At 43.9% G+C, this 27,034-nt stretch overlaps 1 protein-coding gene across 2 annotated transcripts in view; it reads right to left on the bottom strand.

The window, feature by feature from the left end:
* Window positions 1-27,034, bottom strand: part of GNB4 (G protein subunit beta 4) — a 120,206-nt gene that overhangs the window by 67,593 nt on the left and 25,579 nt on the right. The window contains exon 1 of one of the 2 annotated variants that reach the window (XM_038751024.1): window positions 12,379-12,486. The exons of the other annotated variant lie outside the window; for it this stretch is intronic. The gene's annotated coding sequence lies outside the window, so the exon portion shown is untranslated. Of the gene's footprint in view, window positions 1-12,378; window positions 12,487-27,034 lie in introns of those variants that run through there. 2 annotated transcript variants of the gene reach the window in all.

The following is a 27,034-nucleotide window of genomic DNA, read 5'->3' as shown; positions in this document are numbered from 1 at the left end:
CCTGGTCTGCCTTATTCCCAGAAAAGCTGGGGGCAGGGCTCCATAGTGCCATCACTCCCCAGCCTCACATGGATGAGGATGTTTTGTTTTGTCATCTGTCTCCCCCTTCTAGAGCCCGTTGTTGGGTAGGGACCGTCTCTATATGTTGCCAACTTGTACTTCCCAAGCGCTTAGTACAGTGCTCTGCACACAGTAAGCGCTCAATAAATACTACTGAATGAATGAATGAATGAATCCTATTTCCAACCCTCTGTCGCTCCCACCACTGTCTCCTGCCTCACCGTACCCAATGTGAAACAGTCCACACTTAGTTCAGGCCAGTTCTGGCTTATTTCCAACACTGTAGAAGATAAATATTGAGAAAACAGGCTACTTCCATTATTTTCTAAATGAGCGAAAAGAATGTCTCCCACAGTGGCTGCTAAGTAGATGAAATCTGCACCTACGGAAATTATAAAGGTGGAAAATAGAAGTTGATTCAAGACAGGTTTAGACCAATATTACTACACAAGAGGTCCATAATGGACTATTAGAATATTAACGTAAGGGTAGCTAAGGCAAATAGTAATAATAATAATGATAATTACGGCATTTGTCAAGTGCTTGGACACTGTCTAAAGCACTGGGGTAGATACAAGCAAATCAGGTTGGACACAGTCCCTGTCCCATGTGGGGCTCACAGTCTCAATCCCCATTTTACAGATGAGGGAACTGAGGCCCAGAGAAGTAAAGTGATTTGCCCAAGGTAACACAGCAGACCAGTGGCGGAGCCGGGATTAGAACCCATGACCTTCTGACTCGCAGGCCCGTGCTCTATCCACTACGCCACGCTGCTTCTCCATGTAAGCCGTAGTTAGTGATGACAATTCAACCAAAGGTTTATGAAAGCTTGGGGTAATAGTAATGGTATTTATTTAGTGCTTATTGTGTGCTGAGTATGGTACTAGAGATGGGCAAGAATATACAGGTGAGAATTAGACCGGATCCTTGTCCCTCGGGAGGGGGTTCACAACATAAAGGAGGCCACACATCCCACTTCTCTAAGGATTCTTAGTTGTCCCTATCAGAGCGAGAAAACCGAGCTGCTTTTCATTTGAATGGTATTTGTTCAGTGCTTACTATGCATCAGCCACTGTACTAAGCGCTGGTGTAGATACAAGATAGTTTGGACACAGTCCCTGCCCCACATGGGGCTCACGGTCTTAATCCCCATTTTACAGATGCGGTAGTAACTGCCCAGGGTCACACAGCAGACAGGTACTGATGCCTGGATTAGAACCTAGATCCCTCTTACTCCCAGGCCTGTGCTCGATTCACTACGCCATGCTGCTTCTCTTGAGTTGGGTGGACTACTGGTCTGACTCAGTATCGTGTTTCTTATATTTTTGCTTTTTTTATTATTTCATAATAAAATGAATTTTTATTTTTATTTTATTTGTTTTATTATTTATTTATTTTATCATTTACTATTTATTCTATTATTTATTTTATTATTTATCATTTATTTTATTCTTTATTCTTTATTTATTCTTTATTATTATTTATTAACATATTTATATTTATTTTATATTAAAGTTATATTATATTAAACATATTTTATAAATTAACATATTTATTACTCTATTTATTTATTTTACTTGTACATTTCCATCCTATTTATTTTATTTTGTTGGTATGTTTGGTTTTGTTCTCTGTCTCCCCCTTTTAGACTGTGAGCCCACTGTTGGGTAGGGACTGTCTCTATGTGTTGCCAATTTGTACTTCCCAAGCGCTTAGTACAGTGCTCTGCACATAGTAAGCGCTCAATAAATACGATTGATTGATTGATTGATTCATAAGGTCAGCAAGCACTTAGTACAGTGCTCTGCACACGGTAGGCGCTCAGTAAATAAGACTGAGTGGATGAATGAGTCAGGACAAGCGTCCAGTCTACTTCCGCCACATTCTTGCCAATTCATCACATGTCCAATTGGGATCTCTGGGAAACCCCATCTCAACGCTCCGATTCATGGAAAAAGGCTGCTGATTCCACAGCCGAGAACTGCAGCCATGACAATCTTTCTCATGACCCCTGCAATTCGCATATCTGCAGGACAGAACTTTGCACTGCAATCAATCCAGTAAATGGTATTTACTGAGCATTTACTGGGTGCACAACACTGTACTAAGCATTTGGGCAAGTACATTACAGTAGAGTTACTAGGCATGATTCCTGTCCACAAAGACCTGACTGGAAGCCTAGAGGAGAACAGACATTATAATAAATTATTGAGATGTAATAATAATAGTAATAATGATGGCATGTATTAAGCATTTACTATGTGCAAAGCACTGTTCTAAGCGCTGGGGAGGTTACAAGGTGATCAGGTTGTCCCACGGGGGGCTCACAGTCTTCATCCCCATTTTACAGATGAGGTCACTGAGGCCTAGAGAAGTGAAGTGACTAGCCCAAAGTCACACAGCTGACAATGGGCAGAGCTGGGATTTGAGACCATGACCTCTGACTCCAAAGCCCGTGCTCTTTCCACTGCGCCACACTGCTTCTCCAGCATTTGATAAGCACTTACTATGTGCCAAGCACTGTTCTAAGCGCTGGGGAGGGTACAAGGTGATCAGGTTGTCCCACGTGGGGCTCCCAGTCTTAATCCCCATTTTACAAATGAGGTTCTAAGTGCTGGGGAAGGTACAAGGTGATCAGGTTGTCCCACGTGGGGCTCCCAGTCTTAATCCCCATTTTACAGCTGAGGTAACTGAGGCACAGAGAAGTTGAGTGGCTTGCCCATGGTCACGCAGCTGACAAGTGGCGGAGCCGGGATTCGAACCCATGACCTCTGGCGCCCAAGCCCAAGCTCTTTCCACTGAGCCACGCTGCTTCTCTACATAAGTGCTATGGGGCTGTGGGTGGGATAAATATCCCGTGCTAAAAGGGGGCAGATCATAGTGTTTGGGAGATGCAGAGGGGAGAGGGAGTAGGGGAAATGAGGGTTTAGACAGGAGATGCAATTTTAACAAGTGGGACAGAGTTCGAGGCCGAAGGGGGGATGTGAGCAGGGGGGTCGGGCGGAGGTGTCACCGGTGAGATAGGTGAGATGGAAGCCTAATGAGTAGGTTGGCGTCACAGGAGCAAAGTGAGTGGTTTGGGATGTAGTCATTTAATGAATGGTCCTATGTGTATTTATTTATTCATTCATTCATTCATTCATTCATTCATATTTATTTGGGCAAATCATCAATCGTATTTATTGAGCGCTTACTGTGTGCAGAGCACTCACTTTCCACTGAGCAGCGTGGCTCGGTGGAAAGAGCCTGGGCTTTGGAGTCAGAGGTCATGCGTTCAAATCCCGGCTCCGCCAGTTGTCAGCTGTGTGACTTTGGGTAAATCACAATCAACCAATCGTATTTATTGAGCACTTACTGTGTGCACAGCACTGTACTAAGCGCTTGGGAAGTACAAGCTGGCAACATAGAGAGACGGTCCCTACCCAACAGTGGGCTCACAGGCTAGAAGGGGGAGACAGAGAACAAAACCAAACATACTAACAAAATAAAATAAATAGAATAGATATGTACAAGTAAAATAAATAGAGAGAGAAATATGTACAAACATATATACATACATACAGGTGCTGTGGGGAAGGGAAGGAGGTAAGATGGGGGGATGGAGAGGGGGACGAGGGGGAGAGGAAGGAAGGGGCTCAGTCTGGGAAGGCCTCCTGGAGGAGGTGAGCTCTCAGTAGGGCCTTGAAGGGAGGGAAGAGAGCTAGCTTGGCGGATGGGCAGAGGGATTGGGGGCATTCCAGGCCCGGGGGAGGACGTGGGCCGGGGGTCGATGGCGGGACAGGCGAGAACGAGGCACGGTGAGGAGATTAGCGGCGGAGGAGCGGAGGGTGTGGGCTGAACTTCTCCGTGCCTCAATTACCTCATCTGTAAAGACTGGGGATTAAAGACTGTGAGTCCCCCGTGGGACAACCTGATCACCTTGTAACCTCCCCAGTGCTTAGAACAGTGCTTTGCACATAGTAAGCACTTAATAAGTGCCATCATTCGTACTATGCACACAGTAAGCGCTCAATAAATACGATTGATTGATTGATTGTCCGTAATTCATGATTCTTCTCTGTATCTCCCACGAGGTAGCGAGACCCTTGTGTAACAGAGACTATGCCTAATCTAACGATTTGGTGTCAACCTCAGCACTTACCACGGTGCTTAGCACTTGGTTAGGTATGCCATTTAAACATCAACTAAATTATGAACACTAGTGTGGGGAAAAATGAATAACAGACTTGAGTCATGTCAGAAAACACATGGAAAATTAATCTTTTGCAGTTGAAAAAAATGTAAGAAGTTGAGGGACCATGCTGCAAACCATGAGCTGATTTCACATGGTGCGTGATTGTAAGGAACTGACACGGTGGAGGAAAAAAAAAGCCACCAATGATGAGAGTGCCATCCAAACAGTTTACACATGCTCCAAATAATATTCTTACATATTTATTATTCTATTAATTTTAATTTAATTAATTAAAATATTGATTTTACTTATTTTGTATTATTATTATAATGGCATTTATTAAGCGCTTACTATGTGCAAAGCACGGTTCTAAGCGCTGGGGAGGTTACAAAGTGATCAGGTTGTCCCACAGGGGGCTCACAATCTTAATCCCCATTTTACAGATGGGGTAACTGAGGCCCAGAGAAGTGAAGTGACTTGCCCCAAGTCACACAGCTGACAATTGGCGGAGCAGGGATTCGAACCCATGACCTCTGACTCCAAAGCCCGGGCTCTTTCCACTGAGCCATGCTGCTTCTCTAATTCTCTCTCATTATTTTATTAATGATGTGTGTATATCTATAATTCTATGTATCTATTTTGATGTTATGGATGCTACTGTTCTGTTGTCTGTTTCCCCCTTCTAGACTGTGAACCTGTCGCGGAGGGACTGTCTCTCTCTGTTGCCAAATTGTACTCTCCAAGCGCTTAGTTCAGTGCTGCGCACACGGTAAGTGCTCAATAAATACAATTAAATGAATGAATGAATAATAGTTATCTACAATCAATGGTATTTATTGAGAGCCGTGTGTGAAGCACTGTACTAAGTGCTTGGGACAGTACAAAACAACAGAGTGGGTAAACATGTTTCCTTCTATCTCTACACAGAGCCTGCTGCATCGGTGACTTTTCTGAAACACTGCTCGGCTTACACTGCTCTGTTCTTCAAAACCCTCCTCGGACTCCCCATGCCTCCCGGCAAAAACCACTCACGAGGCTTTGCACCACCACACCCTGCGTCATGGGTTCAAATCCCGGCTCCGCCAACTGTCAGCTGTGTGACTTTGGGCAAGTCACTTAACTGCTCTGTGCCTCAGTTACCTCATCTGGAAAATGGCGATTAAGGCTGTGAGCTCCACGTGGGACAACCTGATCACCTTGTATCCCCCAGTGCTCAGAACAGTGGTTTGCACATAGCAAGTACTTAATACATTATTATTATTATTATTATTATTACATCTCTGCTCTCTTCACCCACCACTCCCAACAAGCTCTCTTCATTCCTCCCATGAAAACCTACTCTCCGCTCTCAACTCCCACCTCTGTCCCCCCTGCTTGGACCTCCCTCCCCCTCTGAAATCGAAAATCACAGCCCTCCCCATATTCAAAGACCACCTGAAAGCCCATCTTCTCCAATTAGGTCCCAAGTCGCGCTCAATAAATACGATTGATGATGAAGTCATCTAAACCCATCAGCCATTTCTAGCACCTACTTATCCTCATCCACGGCACTTAAGTATTTACTTTGCTTATTCTACTTGTAAACATTTTTAGGTTTATCTTCCAATTAGAATGTGGGTTCATTCAACTGTACTTATTGAGTGCTTACTGTGTGCAGAGCACTGTACTAAGCGCTTGGGAGAGTACAGTACAACAATGAACAGACACATGCCCTGCTTCTGGGCCGGGAATGTATCACTTGCTTATTTTATAATTCAAGTGTTTAACAGTGCACACTGTACCCAGTGGGGTGCTCAATAAATACTACCACCACTACCTTTGAACAAGAGATTTAAAAGATACATTTTCTGACAATCGATATGAATCAGAATGCAAAGATAAGGCTACAAGAGCAATTCCTATATGTATCTATAGAGAAAAACCTACTGATAAATATGTCTATGCGTACAGGGGCACTCACGGAGAGGGTTATCCTCCGTAGTTAAAAACAACCCGAACAGTTCAGATCAATGCGGGAGCGCTCTCCCTCCACCCAAACCCTAAGTCTCACCAATACAGTGCAAAAAGATTGTACTTTATTATGCTGTGATGTTTACTGTTGCAATGACAGGCAGCTTCTGCTTTTCTATCTGATGTGTTACTTTCCTTAGGCTTTAACTCAAAATGAGGCACTTGTTCCTTGACGGGAGGATGCCAAACTGTTGACGGGAGGATGCCAAACTGATCTGTCTGGCTCAGTCAATAAATTAATCAAAATTATTTACTGAGTGCCTACTATATGCAGGGCTCTATATTAAGCACCACAGGAGAGTGCAAAAGAATTAGTAGCCATGAACTCTGACCTCAGGGTGTTTAAAATCTACCAGGGGAGAGAGGAGGCACTAAAATAAATTACAGGTAAGAGGAATGGTTAAAGACACTGACAGAATCACTTTGGGTGGGGTATCCAAGTGATGGGGAAGTGCTGAAGTGGCAGATTTTCAGTGAAGTAATACAATCTGAAGCCTTGTTGCTCTACAATGTTTTCTCTCCCTTACTTTCGGTTGCCCAGTTTCAGCCCAACAGTATCTATTTGGGCATCCCCCTGTCTTTCATTTTCCTCACATGTCCTCATACCGCACAGCAAAGCTATACTGGATAAGCACCTGGTTATTTGTAAGGTAAAGACTTCTTTACTCATAATCCCACTTGCCCCGTGATGGAGAGTACGGCAACAACACAAGGAACCAGATTGGGTGCCAGTGAGAAAAGAACACAATGCTTCAGTTCTGAAGTTGGTTTGGCCCAAAGTCTAATACCTGTCGCTACCAAACTCTAACCGTGAACCAAGGACGTTGTCACCTTCTTGATTAGATTTTTCTATTACCTTGTTTTTCACTGCACAGTGGGTACAGTGCTCTGCACACAGTAAGCGCTCAATAAATTCAACTGCTGCCAATGTAGTATTTGTGTGTATTTGTGTTCCCTGACACAGGCTGATACATTTATCAAAGTTTTCTTCAGCCTTATTGGCTGAATATAACCCTAGGTTGATTTGGTAAAGTTGAATTTAAGCAGCCTAAGGGCAGCAATCATGTCTCTTGCTTCTAGTACACTCTCCCAAGTGCTTAGTAGAGTGCTCTATACACGGTAGGTGCTCAATAAATATCATTGCTTTAGTGACTGATTGGGTATGTTGCTAGAACACAGATTTCCTCATACAGCTAGTCTTGACTGACTGACGCTAAGCCTTTGGATGGATTTGTAGCCTGAAAGAAAAGAGGCATCTTTTAACATCTGTTTCTAGGTCCTCCAGCATGCCTGTTAAGAATAAACTAAACAAGTCAAGTCCTACTACACTGTTCTGCTTTACTCCATTTGCAGTCAGTTAAGGTAATAATATTAATAATAATGATGGTATTTGCACTTACTATGTGCAAAATACTGTTCTAAGCGCTGTTTAGAAGGTTATCAGGTTGTCCCACGTGGGGCTCACGGTCTTAGTCCCCATTTTACGGATGAGGTAACTGAGGCCCAGAGAAGTGAAGTGACTTGCCCAAAGTCACACAGCTGACAAGTGGCAGAGCTGCGATTCGAACCCATGACCTCTGACTCCAAAGCCGTGCTCTAAGCCAAACTGCTTCTATGTTAACTCTGCCGTGACTAGCAACTGCTGTTGTAAAGCAGCCTCAGAATTTTCATAAACTTCTCAGGACAGCCAACTTGACTAAGTCTATATAATAATAATAATGATGATGGTATTTGTTAAGCACTTACTATGTGCAAAGCATTGTTCTAAGCACTGGGCACTGTTCTAGCACTTAGTAATAATAATAATAATTGGCATTTATTAAGCGCTTACTATGTGCAAAGCACTGTTCTAAGCACTGGGGAGGATACAGGGTGATCAGGTTGTCCCACGTGGGGCTCACAGTCTTAATCCCCATTTTACAGAGGAGGTAACTGACGCCCAGAGAAGTTAAGTGACTTGCCCAAGATCACACAGCAGACATGTGGTGGAGTCAGGATTCGAACCCATGACCTCTGACTCTAAAGCCCGTGCTCTTTCCACTGAGCCACGCTGCTTCAGTGCATGGCACATAGTATGTACTTAACCAATACCACTATGATCATTATTAGTCTGGCAGGGAGAAGGTGGTATGGTGATTGTAAAATGGTGTTTGACTAAAATAAGGCCATTGCTGTTCAGTTGGCAATCCCCAATGATCCAATGCCTTTACATGTGTGGGCATTGTGACTTTAAGACTCGCCTTAAAGTCACCCAATTGTTATACGTTGGCATGCCTCCGAAGATCAATTTTTTCCTCCATCGCATTTAATCCATGCGGAAGTCTACGATGATGATGATGAAAGGAAAGCATTATCAGCCTGTATCCTACACTCTGGGCAGTGAGCCCGTGGTTGGGTAGGGACCATCTCTGTATGTTGCCATCTTGTACTTCCCAAGCGCTTAGTACAGTGCTCTGCAAACAGTAAGCACTCAATAAATACGATGAATGAATGAATGCTGGAAGGTTCAATATCAGTGACTGTCAAATTGCAAAACTGACCCCAGATGGCTGCCTTTCTGAGAAAACAGGCCTTTCCAACTTCCTTAGCCTTCCCCGACCAAACCCTCATTTCCCCTACTCCCTCTCCCTTCTGCACTGCCCTTGCAGTTGGATTTGTACCCTTTATTCACCCCACAGCACTTACGTACATATCCATAATTTACTTTAATATCTGTCTCGCCCTGACTGTAAACTTGTAGACAGGGAACATGTCTAACCCGCTCTGTTATACTGTACTCTCCCAAGAGCTTAGTACAGTGCTCTGCACACAGTAAGCGCTCAATAAATACGATTGATTGATTGATTGATTGATTGCACACAGTAATGGCTCAATAAATACCACTGACTGATCCAAAGGTGGTACCCCCAGCTCAACTTTCTGGTAGTATAGTACGTAAGTTTTCTCTAAGGTGTACTCATACAATTCAGAGGTACTAAAGATGTTACTTAGCAAAGGACAGCAACTAAATTCTAAAATAAGCTAAAAGTATTTCAGGGCACGATTGCTAAACCTATTTAGGGGCATGCTACATTATGCGTGGCTCGGTAGAAAGAGCCAGACTTTGGAGTCAGAGGCCATGGGTTCAAATCCCAGCTCCGCCAATTGTCAGCTGTGTGACTCCGGGCAAATCACTTAACTTCTCTGTGCCTCAGTTACCTCATCTGTAAAATGGGGACCAAGACTGTGAGCTCCCTCGTGGGACAACCTGATCACCTTGTAACCTCCCCAGCGCTTAGAACAGTGCTTTGCACATAGTAAGTGCTTAATAAATGCCATTAAGAAAAACAATAAATGATGATAATGGGAGAACAAGAGAGTTAGTAGACATTATCGCTGTCCAAGGAGCTTATTATCTCGTGAGACAGACCATAAGGAATGGACAATAATTTCATAGAAAGGAGAAAGAATGAAAAGTGAATGAATGAAATGAATTGAAAGTGAAATGAATTTTGTTAGTATGTTTGGTTTTGTTCTCTGTCTCCCCCTTCTAGACCGTGAGCCCACTGTTGGGTAGGGACTGTCTCTATATGTTGCCAACTTGTACTTCCCAAGCGCTTAGTACAGTGCTCTGCACACAGTAAGCGCTCAATAAATACGATTGATTGATTGAAAAGTGGCTATGAGCATGAGATAGTGCTTGCGGTGAGCCCAACGGCTGCCTTATAAGTGACTGTTTGTGATCCCGCGAACAACGAGAAGGAAGAGACTGGCAAAGGCACTGATGGGCTCTACCTGAGAAACGTGATGGGCTTGTGGGGGAGAAGCACGGAGGGAGGCAGGGCTTCTCTCCCTGCCCTACCCGATAACGGACCCGGACTAATCAATGGTTGCCACGCAGAGCCACAGATGCGACGCCTAAAGCAGATAAAAGGTGTTCATTTGGAAGCACACAGGGCAAGAAGGATGCAGGAGAAGCAAAAAAGAAGCACGCTGAGAGCAGCAGAAGTAGCAGGAGACAAGCACGTGGAAGCAGAACGAAGCAGCACTGGCAGAACGGGCTCCCTTGACCGGCAGACTGGTACTGGACCCTTGGTGGAGTGGTTTCAGAGAGCGTGTGTATGTATCACTCCACTGCACGTTGGTAAAACTAAGTAAAAAGCTCTTTCCACAGTAACCTTGATGATCAGAGGTACGTTTTGACTTCTACCACGTGTCACCGAGGCTCCTCCGATCCAGGAAGGCCCTGGTTGGCATGAGCCGGGGGCTCGTGACAGTGCTTAAGTCGTAAAGTATAAGATATTTTCGGGTATACTTAACTATTTTTAAAGTATGTTTTCTTTGTTTCCTGCCTGAGAGCAAACTTGAGCGAATCATTAAAATGAAGCAAATGAAATTCCAAATCCTGGCAGAGGCAATTTTGGAGTGCAGCAATTTAACAGAAACTGTTAAATTGGTTTTGTATGTGTGTAGAAGTTATTTCTTCCCATTTACAACTGCTCCAACTATCTCTGGGTTGGAGAGTTTATCATTTTTCCAATTACTCACACATTTAAAATGGTGGTACCACATAATGAACTAATTCTGAAGTTGACTAGAAATCAGTACAACAGGGGATGTTATAAAACAGCTCACCCGTACCAGTTACGAAGATCTGAATGATACCAATACATCATTGTATCCAAGCCAATTTGTTAAATAAAAAAAATAACCAGATGTGTAATTCAAGTGGCTTTCCTTCAATTAACTCCAGAAAATTTCCACAGAGCTGTCATTAAAGTGGAGCATTATATAGCCTGTACAATTATACAACTGTGAGGTAGTATACAGCTGTACTATTCCCTAGAGAAATAAGGAATTCTTTACCTAGTTATACTTTTCATTCCATTGACTACCAAACCTACTAAAGGTTTAGAAAAATAATTTTTTAGATGCCTTTTTAAAGCTGAAAGCCAAAAGTACTTTACAAAAAGCCAAATTCCTTAACAGCACTAAAACAAGGATTCATTAGACAACTGTTGGGGCATGCTTGTAATTATTACAAGATACTTTAACGCCAACTAGTAGCAAAAACACATTTGTGCCCCTTCTCTAACTTTACGTAAAAGGTCGATATTTTTTATAAATGGTAAATTAGAAGCAACTGGGCTATTGAAAGCTTGGAAATTATTCCCATCAATGAATTTAAAGCATTGACAATAACATCACCAGCAGAGGGTCTCTGGTTAGCTATGAGGGGTCCTATAATAATAATAATAATAAATAATAATAATAATAATGGCATTTATTAAGCGCTTACTATGTGCAAAGGAATGTCCAGCCTGAAGGACAGGGAAGAGGAGCAGCTCTGTACCGCCTTGGGAGTCTGGAGATAGACACTGGAGGAAAACTGGAAGTCAGGGGCTAGACCATGTAGAGACTCCTGTATTTTATTCTTTATGACTTAGGGTTATTTTCAGAAGTTATTTGGGTATTTGGAATTTGGCACTGCACGCGTTATAAAATACTCCTGTTTGAAGCTGCTTTTTACTACCTCTTCGGACTCACGTGACAAAAGGATAAGTCAGATCAGTCTCACGAATAGCTGGAGGAATGTCTTATACTCAGCTGGAGCATGACATCTCTATTTTGTATTTATAGTGCCAAGTGGGCAGGGAATGTATTGTACTCTCCCAAGCACTGAGTACCATACCTAGCCCCCCAGTAAGCGTTCAGTAAATACCACTGATGGACTCATTAAAGGGTCTGGATCATTCATGTGGTTATGGCCAGATGGCTTTGAAACTGGAGGCAGGCATGTTCTTGTGGGGACTGCGCTCATAACAATCTGAGCAATCTCGATCAGAGTTACACTAAATAATTTTTCCTTCTGGACCGCAATCAGTTACGTGGTGGCGTTCTGAGGAGTTGTCTCGCCACAGGGGAAATGTGAAGGAGAAATGAGAAAGTGCCTGAAGTGAAGAGCAGATGTTGACAAGCAACTAATGTTCACCTCATCAGTATAATATTCCACACTGTACTGTGGAATATATGATGTAAGACTATATACACATGAGTATAATTTCATCAAAAATCCAACTTCCACTCTGCCACCCTCCCTCCCTTATGGCAGACTAAGCATCACCCCTTGACCTCCAGGGCTGCTATCCCTCTACCTGGTGCTTTGGTCCTTCCGTAGAGCGCCTGCTTGTCGAGGAAATACTGCCACTGGAGAAGCTCTCTCTGGTGCCCTCAGTTCTGCCTTTTCAGGGCCTCACCCCACTCTGTGAATTAATAATCATTAAGAACTGAGACTGTATACGGGGCATTCTAATTCCCGTCAATTATTCTTTCGCAGCTTTCTCTCTCATGTCCCCCCTAGTAATCAAATGGCATCTGTTGAGTGCCTCAACGCCAGGCACTGAATTAAGCATCTGGGAAAGTAAAACAGTAGGAGGACACATGCTTCCTGCCCCCAAAGCTCTTACATGCTAATGCTTTATTTTTTGAGTTTTTTTATGGCATTTGTTAAGCATTTATTACTATGTACCAGGCACTGTGCTAAGTACCTGGGTAGATCCAAGCTAATCAGGTTGGACACAATACTTGTCCCACAGTCTGATTCCCCATTTTCCAGATGAGGTAACTGAGGCACAGAGAAGTTAAGTGACTTGTCCAAGGTCACACAGCAGACAAGCGGCAGACCCGGGATTAGAACTCAGGCCTGTGCTCTATCCATTAGGCCACGCTGTCTGGGTGACAGACAGATCATGAAAGCAAGAGGAAGAACAAACACAAAGCAGGAAGCTATTTAAGCAACTAGACAAACAGCTGAACCAATAATTAAATGTACAGAGGACTATACACTATACAAATATACGTAAATATGCAAGAGATGAGAAAAGGATTAACGTACACAAGTGTTAAAGGTCGACCTGAGTCTGACATAACTGGGTTGCTGTGGATTAAATGGGATGGGCTTCCTGGAAAATGCTTCCACCTAGCCCTCCTCCTCTAGCACGTCACCACCACATATGTAACAGAAGTGTACAAGAGATCTCTAGTGTGCATCCAATTTGTATCACTGCCGCTACTCGAATCTGACAACTCTATGACAGGAAGAGCTTCCAGATTCAACAACCGATGTAACAACAACAACAAAAAGTTTGTTGCAAGTGATTGCCCCATGATATAAGAAATTCCCACTTTCAAAGGGGCTGTTATATCAAAGACAAAAATAGTTTGCACACCAAGGGCCAGAGGCAAATTAGGATCAGGTCGATTTGAGATGCAATAAAAAGGTCAATGTCCTAAGAGAAGAAGCTACAAACAGATCACTTTTCTTTTGGAAAGGACAAACCACTTCCACATCTTCTATCTTACTAGCTTTTACGAGAGCCTCATGGAACATTTGGGTGATATTATTCATCCCATTTTAGGGGTTTGGAAACCGAGGGGGAAAGACATTATGACTTGACCAAGTCATTCAGTAACACAGGGAATGATGATTCAGTGTTCCCGACTTTCCACCCATTACTCCTTTCGTGCAGACTAGGTTTCCCTTCATTATCAAAACAGAATTGATTCAATACCTCCTCTATGGAGAGTACTGTACTTGGGAAACACTGAATAGATGTAAAACTTGCACACAGTAAACACTTAAATACCACTATCATTATTATTATGCAGTCCATACAACTAAGGAATGATAAGAATAATAACTGTGGTATGCTAGTGCCAAGTACTGTACTAAATAAAGATAATCAGATCAGACTTAAGAAGAAGCGTGGTTTAGTGGATAGAGCACAAGCCTGGGAGTCAATAGGACCTGGGTTCTAATTACGCTCTGTCACATGTCTGCTGTAACCTTGGAAAAGTCACTTAACTTCCCTGTACCTCAGTTTCCTCATCTGTAAAATAGGGGTTAAGAGAGTGAGCCCCATGTGGGACAGGGACTGTGTCCAACCTGATGAAACTGTATCTACCCCAGTGCTTACAACCGTGCATGGCACGCACTAAGGGCTACACAAGCACCATTACTATTATAATGGTAGCAGTAGTCTCCATCCCACTTGGGGCTCACAGTCTTCAAAGAATGAGAAAAGGGATTTAATCCCTATTTTACAGATGAGGAATTGAAGCACAGAGAAGTTAGGTGACTTGCCCAAGGTCACCAGCAAGCAAGCAGGGAAGACAAGCAGAAATAGGCTGCCAAGTAGATAAACGAGTACTCCTCCCAGAAAGCTATTTTGTGCGGCATCTACAAATTAGGACACATGTGACAATGTTCCCTTGATACACATGGAAACTCAAACAGAAGGTCCTTACCACTGGCTTTAAAGTACTCAGTCAGTTTGCCCCATCCTACCTCACCGGATCTCCTTCTCATTCATTCATTCACTCAATTGTATTTATTGAGCGCTTACTGTGTGCAGAGCACCGTACTAAGCGCATGGGAAGTACAAGTCGGCAACATATAGAGACCCAACAGAGGACTCCTGCCCAGCCTGCACACTCTGCTCCTCTAGAGCCAATTTAATAGCTGTGCCCTGATCTCATCTATCTCGCCACTGACGCTTTTCAATGCCCTCCTCTTAGCCTTCCTCCCTGTCCATATACGCCATACCACCACTCTTCCCCACCTTCAAAGCATTATTAAGATCCCATCTCCTTCAAGAGGCCTTCCCCAGTTAAGTCCTCTTTTCCCGGTTCCCCCTCCCTTTTGTGTCACCTATGCACCTGGATCTGTGACCTTTGGGCATTTGATATTCGCCCCAACCCCACAGTACAGATCTTTAAATTCTGTATTAAAAATTATTTATTTATATTAATGCCTGTCTCCCCCTCTAGACTTAAAGTGTTTTATGGGCAGGGAACAAGTCTGCTTATTCGGTTGTACTCTCCCAAGTGCTTAGTACAGTGCTCTGCGTGTCTGCTTTGCCAGGTTAATTTCTACACTTAATTTCTTCCACCCTTCAAGGCCCTACTGAGAGCTCACCTCCTCCAGGAGGCCTTTCCAGACTGAGCCCCTTCCCTCCTCTCCCCCTCGTCCCCCTCTCCATCCCCCCATCTTATCTCCTTCCCTTCCCCACAGCACCTGTATATATGTTTGTACATATTTATTACTCTATTTATTTATCTTACTTGTACCTATCTATTCTATTTATTTTATTTTGTTAGTATGTTTGGTTTTGTTGTCTGTCTCCCCCTTCTAGACTGTGAGCCCGCTGTTGGGTAGGGACTGTCTCTATGTGTTGCCGACTTGTACTTCCCAAGTGCTTAGTACAGTGCTCTGCACACAGTAAGCGCTCAATAAATACGATTGATTGATTGATTAAGCGTTCACTCCATACCACCGATTGATTGATTGGCTGAATGTAATCCTCTGGATGACAGACTCATAAAGATCACCAGGGTACACTATCTCGGAGCTAGAAACGGCTCTGCGGATACAAGACCGGATAGCAATTTTACTCCATAGTGTCCCGCTCTGGGCCCTGTTTAACGAGTCCTACCCTATCTTGGGTAAGGAGAGGGATGGCAGGAGGCTTTGAATGACTTTGCTACTACAGCATGGGATTTCTCATAGAATCAATCAATCAATCAATCGTATTTATTGAGTGCTTACTGTGTGCACAGCACTGTACTAAGCGCTTGGGAAGTACAAGTTGGCAACATATAGAGACAGTCCCTACCCAACGGCTTTCCCCAAATCTGGCTTTGCCACCTGCCTTCCCAACACAGGGCCCATGGGAAAGAATGGCTTATTCCTAGTGTCAATATCTGAGTCATCAAATGAAGTGCTTTTTAGTGAAGAAAAAAACTCTCCCCCCTCTAACCTCCACGAAACTAAGCAAACTGCAAAATATGTCTCCAATTGTCTGGTGGCAGAAGTCGATGCCCGACTAAGAATGACAAGCCTCTACTATCCAATGGCTAATCCAATTCATTCATTCATTCAATCGTATTTATTGAGCACTTACTGTATGGACAGCACTGTACTAAGCACTTGGAAAGTACAATTCGGCAACAGATAGGGACAATCCCTACCCAACAACGGGCTCATAGTCTAGAAGGGGGAGACAGACAAAAAAATAAAACAAGTAGACAGGCATCGATAGCATCAAAATTCCAATTTAGAGTTATATTACCCGGGTGACCAAGATTCATTCATCAATTCATTCAATCGTATTTATTGAGCGCTTTACTGTGTGCAGAACACTGTACTAAGCACTTGGGAAGTACAAGTTGGGATAGTTCTTAGATCCAAATACGGGCTGAGACTAATTCCAAATTAGACTTGGCCATCGGCAGGTGCCAAGCTATCCTACTGCTCTCCATATTTTCCCCTGCCTTTTTACTGTGAGCTGCGTAGCAAGTGAAGAACTGCACTGTGGCTTGAAACAGCATGGTGTAGTGGACAGAGAACACTCCTGGGAGACAGAAGGTCATGGGTTCTAATCCCAGCCCTGCCACTCATCTGCTGTGTGATTTTGGGCAAGTCACTTCACTTCTCTGTGCCTCTGTGACCTCATCTACAAAATGGGGATTGAGAGTGTGAACACCACGCGGGACAGGGGGCTGTGTCCAACCAGATTTGCTTGTATCTAAGCCCCAAGGCTTAGTACAGTGCCTGGCATACAGTAAGCACTTAACAAATGCCATTATTATTAGTAGTATTATTATTATTAGACCATAAGCTTGCTGTGGGCAGGGAATGTGTCCATTTACTGTTATAGTATACTTTCCCAAGCTCTTAGTACAGTGCTCTGCACAGAGTAAGTGCTCAATAAATATGACTGACTGACTGAATGAATAAATGAATGAGATGCAGTCTGACTACTCCTGATAGGGTGTGGAAAACAACATGTATAAAAGAGCAAGGCAAAATGACAGATTCAAAAATACTAAGGTGTTGCAAATGTGTGTGATCGGTTGCGGGGAGGATGTGAACAGATGAGAAGAAAAAGCAATCCACCTGATATTCATCAATCGTATTTATTGAGCGCTTACTGTGTGCAGAGCACTGATATTGACATATCGGTCACAAAAACCTATGGGAAATGGAAGATACACGAACAACGCGTTCCACCTCATGGTTTCTGTCCAGACCCAAAAACGGTCCATGGCCTTTTATAATTAATGGTTGTACTATTAGACAGCAACATGGTGGCCTGGGTTGGCTGCTCCCTAAGTGCTATATATAATAATGGACACATTCAGAGCTGGGTTAAAGGAGAATGTCGGCTGCAGCCGCCATCATTCTGAAGAGGCTTAAGGTATTCAGAGCACACCTCAATCGCCGGTTCTGATGTAGATGTAAAGCTAGACCATGACTCATCTCCCTGAGAAATTAAAGGAAATATCTTGTGACACCATTCTGAAACGTAGGTTATTCTCTTCTTCTCTCCACCATGCAGAAGCGGATTTTTGAGGTACAAGATTGGTTTTTACCTTACCTGATTCTTTGGGGTAAGGCAAAAGCCGATATTTCTAAAACTGAGATCCTTTCTCCCCATTTCCAGGTGGGAAAACAGCCCTCCTGAGAGCAAAAGTGATGCTGAATCGGATCAATGATCCATCCAATCCACTCTGGTTCTCACAAGGGCATGAAATACCGCTTAGAAGAATGGTGGGAGACGCTCTCCTATAAAACACACTTTGGAGTTGGGACCATTTTGACTCTTGAGAGCAAGTGGAAACCAACGCACACAGGGCAGAGGAGCTCAAATTCACTTTCAAGAAACAATTTACTCAACTGTGACAAAGACGGCTTAGAAGTCCTAACCATTCTAAAACTTCAGCTGTACAAATGAGGAAACAAATGAAATCTGCAGGATCCACAACTGATCACGGCATAGGAGTTAGTGATATCAGAACTCTTTTACAATGACCCCACAAATCTACAAAGGGCAGAGAAACACCTGTGGCCTACAAAGAAGAAACTGATCAATTTGAAAGTGAGGTCGTCTTCTCATTGCAAGAACTTCCCAATTTAGATTTTAAAAACTTGATGAACAAATTATATACAGGAGCTGACGCCACAGAAAGGTTCGGAGAAAGGAATGAAGCACTCCTACTCACGGAATCTAATGCCTCCAAGGAACAGGCAGTGATTCCTTGTCACTATTTCTTTGGAAGACCAAAGTCCTAAGAAAAAAATACAGGACACAACAGTCTAAAAATAAACTATGCCTTCTGCTTATATTGTATTCTCCTAAGTGTTTAGTACAATGCTCAGCACACAGTAACCCATTCAACAAACAGCACTGACCAACTGAAAGCTCTCCTTTCAATCTTATTCCACCAAGACGATTACATCTCTTGACCCTAAGTTTTCTAAACACAGCTGGTCCTAAATCACTTCATGTATTGAAAGAAATGATGAAAGAATCAAATTATCTAACCTAAAATATCAGCAGACTTGGAAAGCTGCCTTCACTTTTCTCCACTGCACCCTAGAGAAGCACTTAAAAGTATCATTCAAGCCACCTTTCACTTGGAATCCAACATTCTTTCAAGCCTCCTGGCTTGAAAGTACTTAGATTCCAAGGGAAAGAAATTAAGGGTCTAGCTCAATTATTCAGGCAATGACTACTTGCACAATCAATTCCATAAATTTCCAATTACATGTCACGAGTCCGCCTTGTAAAACTCAATTAAACACGGAGGGAAAACTCACCCTTAATGATAGAACTACAGATGAAGGAGATCATTAGGTACTGATTGGAGACGAGGACGGAAGAAAATTTAATTTTCTCATAGATTTTGGGCTTCTCGAGGGACAGGGTCCGTACCTAATTCCCACCTGCATGCTCTTTTCCCAGTGCTTAGTACGGAGTTCTGCACACGGTAAGCACTTAATAAAGCAACCGGTTGTACTGACTGAGCGCTTACTGTGTGTAGGGCACTGTGATAAATGCTTGGGGGAGAACAACAGAGTAGTTAGGCATGCTCCCTGCCCACAACAAGTTTACACTATTACTACTTCTATTACCAAAACGTGGGAAGGGAGGATTGAAAGCAGCCCCTGCTAGAGCACAGAGAGGACCATTGATACAACCCAGGTTTTGGGGAAGAGGAAAAGGCTGTGACCTGCGAGATGAAAAAGAGTGGGCATGGCATAGTCCGGGTGCCAATGGGAGACTCGCTCATCCCCCTTCCCAGCCCCACAGCACTTATGTACATAGCTGCCATTTATTTATATTAATGTCTGTCTCCCCCTCTAGACTGTAAGCTCATTGTGAGCAGGGAATGTGTCTGTTATATTATTATATTGTACTCTCTGTGGCCTAGTGGATACGGCACGGCCTAGGAGTCAGAGGACCCGGGCTCTAACCCTGGCTCTGCCCCTTGTCTGTTGAGTGGCCTTGGGTAAGTCATTTCACGTCTCTGTGCTTCAGTTACCTCATCTGTAAAATGGGGACTAAGACTGTGAGCTCCGTATGGGACAGGGACTGTGCCCAACCCTATTAGCTTGTCTCTACAGAGCTTAATACAGTGTCTGGCACATAGTAAGCGCTTAAATACCAGTATTTATTTTTATTTCCCAAGCACTTAGTATGGTGCTCTGCACACAGTAAGTGCTCAATAAACTGACTGACTGGCTGGCTGGAAGGCCCAATGGTACCGTTGGCAACTGGGTGGCTGCCCAACCCTCCTAATAATAATAATAATGATGATGATGGCATTTATTAAGCGCTTACTATGTGCAAAGTACTGTTCTAAGCACTGGGGAGGTTACAAGGTGATCAGGTTGTCCCACATGGGGCTCACAGTCTTAATCCCCATTTTACAGATGAGGTAACTGAGGCACAGAGAAGGTAAGTGACTTGCCCCAAAGTCACACAACTGACAAGTGGTGGAGCCGGGATTTGACCTCTGACTCCAAAGCCTGGGCTCTTGCCTCTGAGCCACACTGCTTCTCTAATAATGATGGCATTTGTTAAGCACTTACTATGTCCTGTTCTAAGCACCGGGGGGGATATAACGTGATCAGCTTGTCCCACGTGGGGCTCACAGTCAATCCCCATTTTACAGATGAGGTAACTGAGGCTCAGAGAACTTAAGTGACTTGCCCAAGGGCACACAGCAGACATGTGGCGGAGTCGGGATTGGAACCCATGACCTCTGACTCCAAAGCCCGGGCTCTTTCCACTGAGCCACGCTGCTTCTCCTACGGTTTGGGCCTGGGCTGTGGCCAAGAGCAGGGGCGTGGGCCGCATCCAAGCCAAGCGGGCTCCTTGATGCAAGTGCCAGGGATGAGCTGCCCAGCCCCTGCACTGCCGGGGAGCCCCCGGGCCAGGTGACTCGGCTCCACAAAACAAACATCCGCGCCAAAGTAGAACCAGAACGGGCACACTAGGGTGTACTAATAATAGACTAATGAGGGGCACTTATTCTTTACCCGATGCCCTGTTCCGCCTTACTTCCACCCTGGCTAGAAACGAAACACAGGCAGAGGCCATATGACCACACAACCACAGAAAAAGGCTTTTTTCCAGCTGAAAAGACATGTTTACTGGGCCCTTGATCTCACCTTCAATACAACTGGGGGGCTGCAGTGACCTGGGATGGACAAAACTGTCACTTCTAACCCTCAAACTGATTCTGTGGGACCCTTGTTGAGAAAAGAGAAAGGATTCTACACCAACTTCCTTTTTTCAGTTAACGTTTTTAAGGGCATAGTTTAGAAAAATATCATAAGCTTTTCCCCCACATTTCATCATTAGACATTTTGAGAAGATTGCAACAACCCAAAAAAAAAAAAAACCAACCCAATATCTTCAAATATCTGATTTAGTTTTTGCCTCATTTATTTCTAGGTTGATATAAGAGTAGGCGTTCAATTGGCTGCAAAGAAACTTGAATTCATCATAGAATACAACACAGGCAGCAGTTTTGCGCCTGGCATCAAGCTAACAAGCTAGCTTGAATGTGGACCAAATAGGCAACACACATGTATCGCAATACTACTACTACTACTTCTACTACTATTGTTAACAATAATAATAGCATCTGTTAATCACTTACTGCGCACCAAGTATCGTGTATTAAATGCTGGGGTAGAAGCAGTGTGGCCCAGTGGAAAGAGCCCGGGCTTTGGAGTCAGTGGTCATGGGTTCAAATCCCAGCTCTCCCAATTGTCAGCTGTGTGACTTTGGGCAAGGCACTTAACTTCTCTGTGCCTCAGTTACCTCATCTGTAAAATAGGGGTTGACTGTGAGCCCCCTGTGGGACAACCTGATCACCTTGCATCCCCCCAGCGCTTAGAACAGTGCTTTGCACATAGTAAGCGCTTAATAAATGCCACCATTATTATACAAGATGATTAGGTCAGCCTCTAACCCAGATGGAGCCTACAATCTAAGAGGGAGGCAGAACAGGTATTGAATCCCCATTTTACATATGGGGAAACAGAGGCACAGAGAAGTTAAAAGTGACTTGCCCAAGTGGTACAGTGGGATTAGACCCCAGATCCCCTGCCTCCCAGGCATGGCAATATAAACACAGGATGAGAACGGATGTATCAAAAGTACATAAACCACACCCGAGACATCTTTTTGTGTGCTAAATTCAGAAAAATTGGTATTATCTTCTAATTTGCTTTAGTGTTCTGGAGGCCGAGCATACCAGCAGACAGAAATCTTAAAACTGTGATACTTTGCTCCCTGCAACTTAAAAACACTATCCCAAACAGTGTTTCAGGAGTCGTTCTTAAGGTGAGGTAAATTAAAAGCAATATGATTCCTTGGCCAAAGAATTCCTCTGCACATAAGCAGCCTGGGAAGTAGTTCAAGTGAAAGCACTGTCTCCGACACACAGATGACCTATAATTCTCCCTTTTATAATGATACTATTTATGGGAGGGATATCATGGATCTTGCAGCCCAGCAAGGAACTTCACCCAGAAGATAAAGGATCTTCTCCACCTTCAAGAGTCCTGTGTGGCAAGAGCGGACTAGGCCTTTCACCTGCTAAACCATCAAGATCTTTTCATTCTCTCAAACTATACCTTGTTTTCTGGGGCCTGTTAAATAGCAAAAATATTCTCATTATGCCACATAATAAATAAAACAACAATAAAGATAATAGTGGTATTTGTAAAATATCATCTATGTGAAAAGCACTGTATTAAGCCCTGGGGTAGACCAGAGACTATCAAGCCGAATAAGACCCTGTCCCACATGGGGATCAGGGTCTAAGGGGAAGGGAACTGAGGTATTTAATCCCCATTTTACAGATGATGAAACTGAGGCACAAAGAAGCTAAATGACTTGCCCGAAAACACACAGCAGGCAAGTGTGGTGGAGCTGGGATTAGAACCCAAATCCCCCACCATGCTGCTTCTTAATCATGAGGGCCCTGAGCAGATCATTTATTGAATCATACTACCCCATTTATAAATTTTTTATGCCTGCCTTCCCTGTTAGAGTTTAAAAGAGTTGACATAGCGCTGTTGCAATTTCCCAAGCATTTAGCACAGTGCACTGCACTCCGTGGGCACTCCAGTGTAGTCTAGTGGAGGCAGCAAGGGTCTCAAAGTCAAGGGATCTGGGTAATCCCATCAGTGTCATATGCCTGCGGTGTGACCTTGGGCAGGTCACTTAACTTCTCAGTTTCTTCATCTGTAAAATGGTGACTCAATACCTGTTTCGCCCTCCTATTTAGACCGGAAGACCCACATTGGATGGGGCTGATCTGATTAACCCACACTTAGCACGGTGCTTGGCACATTATAAGTACTTAATAATTACTGACAATAATATTATTATATTAATATATAGTGAATGATGGTCACAAACAAACGATGGTCGGTTAATATAATAGATCAATGTATAATAATTATTACTATTGGGACTGTTCCAACCTGATGACTTTGTGCATCCCCAGTGAAGCAGCGTGGCTCAGTGGAAAGAGCACAGGCTTTGGAGTCAGAGGTCAGGGGTTCAAGTCCCGGCTCCGCCAATTGTCAGCTATGTGACTTTGGGCAAGTTACAACTTCTCTGTGCCTCAGTTACCTCATCTGTCAAATGGGGATTAAGACTGTGAGCCCCCTGTGGGACAACCTGATCACCTTGTTACCTCCCCAGCACTTGGAACAGTGCTTTGCACATAGTAAGCGCTTAATAAATGCCATCATTATTATTAGTAGTGGTACAGGGTTTAGTACATATTAATCACTTAACACATACTACAATTATTATATTCAGTACCCTTACTAAAGGATAAATGGGTTTCCCCCCCAGTGAAAATCAGTCAAATCCATCGTATTTATGGAGCGCTTACTGTGTGCAGAACACTGTACTAAGTACTTAGGAGAGTACAATGTAACAGAGTTGAGCAAAAGACTAGTCCTTGGCTCTTCCCATCAACGTCCCCATGATTCATGAGATGATGGACAGAACTATAGGGATAGCAATGACAATTGCTAAAGCACTAGGTGGACATAGCACCGTGACAATTTAGGTGAGTGGAGAATAATAATATTAACAATGATTATAATAACAATAACAATGATGATAATAATCATATTTGTTAAGCGCTTTCTATGTGTCAAGCACTGGGGTAGATAAAAGACAATCAGGTCCCACATGGGGCTCACAGTTTAAATAGGAGGGAGAAGAGGTATTAAAATCCCCATTCTTCAGATGAGGGAACTGAGGCACAGAGGAATGACTTGCCCAAAGTCACTCAGCAGCTGTGTGGCAGATCCAAAATTAGAACCCAAGTCCTCTGACCCCAGGCCTACTCCCAAAGCTTTCGGAAGGGAGAAGATGGAAGAAAGTTAAACTATCTTTTCTACTCTTCTTGCCCATTTTTCCTTATGTAAACTAACAGAACACGTGAAAAATCACAGAGGCAATTCAGTTGGAACTAACAAACCAGTCAGAAGACGAAATTCTGTATGTTGTTTCTTTGAACATCTAGAGGAACAAGAGAAAGGAATAGGAGACTTTCTCTAGCAGCATTCAAGGGAAGAGAAATGACTTGTCTCCTGATGGTCAGCAAGCAGTCTAACCACTCTAGTAGAAGTAGTATTTTAGTGCTCATTGGGTGCACTGCACCGTACGAAGCACTCGGTGAGTAAAAAGCAGAGGTGATAAGCTGCCGGCCCACAGTTTTGCAGTTTGCCAGGGGGTTGTGTCTCCAGGAACCTTCAAGCAGGCATATTTTAAAGTTTGATTATCATTATCAAACAGATCAAGTTTTAATTTAGAGCAGGAATGTCCCGCACACAGCCCACGGGATGGATGTGGCCCACTTTGGTGCCGTTTTTTAGCAAAATTAATTTTTGCCTAATTAGCTGGCAAATGTATAAGTTCCTGTTCTTAACTAACTGCCGCCAGGTGTCATGCTACTAGGCTGAAATCAATTAGTAATTGTAATTGATGCTGCATGTAATTAATTACATAATTTTCCAAAGCCATCTTGCTCCATTTGCTCTACTTAGCCAACCTACTCTCTCTCTCTCGACACACAAATTGACACCTCCACAACACCACCCTCTCCACCGAACTCAATTCCCTTGCTCTCCTATCCCTTTGTCGGTCTCGTCCCACTAACCCACCACCCTGGATAATCACCACGGTCTGCTTCGTCCGCTCCGGTGCTCGAGCCTCGGAGCGCTGCTGGAAGACCGACACCAGGCCGACCTCGTCCACTTCAAGCTCATCCTCATCCGTCTTACCTCTGCCCTCTCTTCCATTTGGCTCACTGACTGTCACATTCACTGCCCTCGCCACCTGTCTCAGGCTTAATTTCTTCCTCAGATCCCATCTCCCCACCCCCCCTCAACTTCGGCCCTTACTGACTTTGCCACATACTTCGATACAACTGAAACTATTTAGTGTGGTCTTCCTAATAGCTCCAATGTTCCTCCCCAGTCTCTCCCTCCTCCTACGCCCTCTTCAACTTTCCCATCCTTCCCAGCGGTATCTCAAGAGAAGATCTCCCACATCTCAAAGTCTACCCCCTATACCTGAGCCTCTGACCCCATCAATTCACACTTTATTAAAAACACTTGCTCCCGATATTCTTCCCTCCCTGATCACTGGCTTCAACCATTCACTCTCCAAAGGATTCCCCTCTGCTTTGAAATATGCCCATTCATTCATTCAATCGTATTTATTGAGCGCTTACTGTGTGCAGAGCACTGTACTGAAAGCGCTTGGGAAGTACAAGTCGGCAACATACAGAGACAGTCCCTACCCAACAACGGGCTCACAGTCTAGAAGGGGGAGACAGACAACAAAACAAAACATGTGGACAGGTGTCAAGTCATCAGAATAAATAGAAATACCCTACAAAAAGCCTCTGTTGACCACACAGCTCCCTCCTATCATTCCTCCCCACACTTCTCTCCTTGCCCCCCAAAATCTGGTTTTCACCCCCTTCATTCCACAGAAACAGCCCTCCTTCTTGCCAAATCCAGTGGCCTCTACTCCATCCTAATTCCCTTTGACCCCTCCACTGCCTTTGACGCTGTGCACAACCCTCTTCACCTGGACACATTATCTAACCTTGGCTTCTCTGCAACTATCCTCTCCTGGTTTGCCACCTATCTCTCTGGCTGCTTCTTCTCAGGTTCCTCCTCTGCTCCCTACCCTCTAACTGTGCAAGTCCCTCAAGGCTCAGTCCTCGGTCCCCTTCTAATTCCCTATCAATACCCGCTCCCTTGGACAACACATTTGCTCCCTCGGTTCCACATCTCTACTCAGATGATTCCTAAATACCTCTCTGGTCGTAACCTCTCTCCTTCGCTGCACTCTCACATTTCCTCCTGCCTCTATGACATCTCGACCTGGATGACCCGCTGACCCCTCAAACTTCTTATGTCCAAAACATATTAGAATGAAAGTCCCATGCAGGACAGGGACTGTGTCCATCTCAGTTAACCTGTATCTATCCCAGAGCTTAGAACAGCGTTTGACATATAGTGAGCATTTAACAAACGCCATAAAAAACAGAACATCTTCCCACTCAAATCCTATCTTCTCCCTGACTTTCCTATCACTGGAGACATCACCCTTCTCCCTTTCTCATAAGTCTGTAACCTTGGCACTATCCTCAACTGATCTCTCTCCATACATTTAACTGTCACAAAATCCTGTGACATCTCTAGACTCCACCCTTTCGTCTCCATCCACACTGATATCATTCTGATAGAGGAATAATTGAGTATGCTAACCTTCCTAACACTCCCCTCTCCAGGCCCTTCTTCACTCTGCCACTCAGATCATTTTTCTAAAAAATACTTCAGTCCATATCTCCCCACTCCTCAACAACACCCAATGGTTGCCCATCCACCTCTAAATCAAAGAGAAAAGTCCTTACCACTTGGTTTGAGGCACTTAATCGGCTCACACCATCCTACATTACCTCACTGCTCTCCTACTACAATCCAACTCACACATGTTGCTCCTCTAGCACCGACCAATTTTCCATACCTAGATCTCTCCTACCCCTTTGCCAACCCCTTGCCCTCGTCCTCTCCATGGCCTGGAGCTCCCTTACTCTTCATACCAACAGACCGACACACCCTCCACCTTCAAAACCCTCCTACAATCACATCTCCTCCAAGACGCTTTCCCGGACTAGACCCTCATTATTCCTACCTCCTTCCTTTCTGCAACATCCATACCACATAAGCGCTTGATATTCTCTCCACCCTCAGCTCCACAGCACTTAAGTACATATCCTTACACTCTGTAATGTACATTAACATCTACTGTCCCTTCTAGATCATAATGTCCTCAAGGACAGGGATCATATCTACCAACTCTATAGCATTGAACTTTTCCAAGGGCTTGTTAGAATGCTCTGTATGCA

Source organism: Tachyglossus aculeatus, chromosome 1 (genome assembly GCF_015852505.1).
Source record: "Tachyglossus aculeatus isolate mTacAcu1 chromosome 1, mTacAcu1.pri, whole genome shotgun sequence".
Lineage (NCBI taxonomy): Eukaryota > Metazoa > Chordata > Mammalia > Monotremata > Tachyglossidae > Tachyglossus > Tachyglossus aculeatus.
Note: the sequence above shows the minus strand (reverse complement) of the source record. Positions and strands in the feature narration are given on the sequence as shown.